This window comes from Priapulus caudatus, unplaced genomic scaffold, assembly GCF_000485595.1.
Source record: "Priapulus caudatus unplaced genomic scaffold, Priapulus_caudatus-5.0.1 Scaffold727, whole genome shotgun sequence".
Classification (NCBI taxonomy): Eukaryota; Metazoa; Priapulida; class Priapulimorpha; order Priapulimorphida; family Priapulidae; genus Priapulus; species Priapulus caudatus.
The window spans coordinates 912-3,179 of record NW_014577788.1 but is presented as its reverse complement, the minus strand read 5'-3'; the positions used below and the strand labels follow the sequence as shown (position 1 = coordinate 3,179).

Genomic DNA, 2,268 nt, shown 5'->3' with positions numbered 1-2,268 from the left:
TATATATAGTCTCACGTGCGCGCATGCGTTTTCGTAAGGTACAGCTTATTAATTTGAAGAAAACGCGACTACGCTAAGATTTCCGTTGATCCTGCTGGAAAGTCGCATCGGCGCGTTTACTATATACGCGCGCGCGATCACTAACGATCCGTACAGCAGGTTTCTCCGTCTCCCCTCCTCCTCTCTCCTTCTCCCCTCCTCTCCTCCTCTCTCCTTCTCCCCTCCTCTCGACCTCTCCTTCTCTCTCCTTCTTCCATCGCCCCCTTCCTCTCTACGTCTCGCTCCTTCTCCCCCTTCCTCCCTACCTCTCGTTGCTTCTCCCCCTTCCTCTCTACCTCTCGTTTCTTCTCCCCCTTTCTCTCTAACTCTCTCCTCTTTCCTATCCTATTTCCTGTTTTCCTCCTCTCGTCTCTCTCTCTCTCTCTCTCTCTCTCTCACTTCCCACCCCAATCCCACCACCTGGTAACTTATTATTATATGACGGCCTAGCTCACTTCCCCTTCTCTCGCTCCCCCTTCTCTCGCTCTCTCTCGCGCGCTCGCTCTCGCTCTCTCCATGTTCATGGTGTGTGGACGCGGCCGTGACAACGCTAGCAAACAGTATTGGTATCTATGAGAATCGGCTTATGACACCTCATCGTTAGACTCGCGCATTAAAGATTCTGAGCGCGAGATTTTTTTTTATCGAATTCAATTTACGTAATGACGGAGCGCGAGAGAGCGGGCCGCTGAAGTTGCTGCACGCTCGCGCTTCTCAGCCCGTCGCTTTACAGGCGATAACCGATGCCACGTGCTGCTGCTGGTGGTGGTGGTCACCTTAATTGTTACACCCTATAAGTGTTCGCAGTCCCTGTGCGTGCATGCGTGCGTGCGTGTGCGTGCGTGTGCGTGCGCGTGTATGTGCACGCGCAACAGTCAGTGGGATGGCTTACATGAGACGGGTTGAGCGAGCTCCAGTATATAGGGCGGGTCGGGCGCGCCGCTGCTCGAAACTAATTCGACAACTCGACAATTTTAAACTAATGCGCGGCCGTGAATGTTCAGTAAAGGTGAGCGTGCGCGTCATGGCGGCGTAGCAACGCGCGTCTGCGTGCGCATCATGGCGGCGTAGCAACGCGCGTCTGCGTGCGCATCATGGCGGCGTAGCAACGCGCGTCTGCGTGCGAATCATGGCGGCGTAGCAACGCGCGCCTGCGTGCGTATCAGGCGGCGTAGCAACGCGCCTCTGCGTGCGCATCAGGGCGCGCTAGCAACGCGCGTCTGCGTGCGCATCATGGCGCCGTAGCAACGCGCGTCTGCGTGGCGCATCATGGCGGCGTAGCAACGCGCTCTGCGTGCGCATCATGGCGGCGTAGCAACGGCGTCTGCGTGCGCGATTCATGCCGGCGTAGCAACGCGCGTCTGCGTGCGCATCATGGCGGCTAGCAACGCGCGTCTGCGTCGGCATCGATGTATGTTACGCCCGCTCGCGCGCGCGGGCCTTTATCTCACATCTCGTGTTTCACGACTTCGTGGGGCCGCGTCAGTTGGCTGTATCGAGCAGTTCGCCGCACTAGAGACTATGTGCTGATATACTCACAATTCGCTGAGCGCACGCACACACACCACGTCATTAACGCGTTGGAGGCATTGAACCGCTAACGATGTGCATGGTTGGAGGGCGATGACGATGACGACGACGACACCGACGATGATGATGGTGGCAACAACGACGAGCGAGACAGAGCGACGCCGACGGACGATGAAAACTGACAAACGAAAGAATATATATATATATATATATATATATATATATATATACATGTGTGTGCGCGCATCTATGTGTGGTGGCGATGTGCTCCTCATTTCGTACGCGAAAAATATAGTTTTCTTATACATATATTATAAGTTTATATGTATTTTTCCTAACGACTGTGCTACCGTTTAGTTGGAACAAAAGAACAGCGAATGGCTGTCTAACCTGATCGAGGTTGTCTGCCGCCGCATGCGTGTGTCCGTCACCACCGCCGCTACCGTCTGCCCGTGAAACGTAATAAATGTGTTCCAAACAACCTCACGATGTGCGCTCAGCACAGCTGAACGCAGTCAAGGCGAGCGAGAATATCACGCGACCTCGCCTGAACCGGCCCGCATACAAATGAGTCTATTTATGTGTCTACACTATGCGTCTAAGTATGACTATGCGTCTATGTATGTATCAACACTATGCGTCTATGTATGACTATGCGTCTATGTATGTGTCTACACTATGCGTCTATGTATGTGTCTA

At 53.8% G+C, this 2,268-nt stretch overlaps 1 protein-coding gene across 1 annotated transcript in view; it reads right to left on the bottom strand.

Moving 5' to 3' along the window:
• Positions 1-1,992, bottom strand: part of LOC106813115 (atherin-like) — a 40,655-nt gene extending 38,663 nt beyond the window's left edge. Inside the window, exon 1 of the mRNA XM_014817171.1 lies at positions 1,960-1,992. The gene's annotated coding sequence lies outside the window, so the exon portion shown is untranslated. The remainder of the gene's footprint in view (positions 1-1,959) is intronic.
• Between the last annotated feature and the right edge of the window lie 276 nt (positions 1,993-2,268).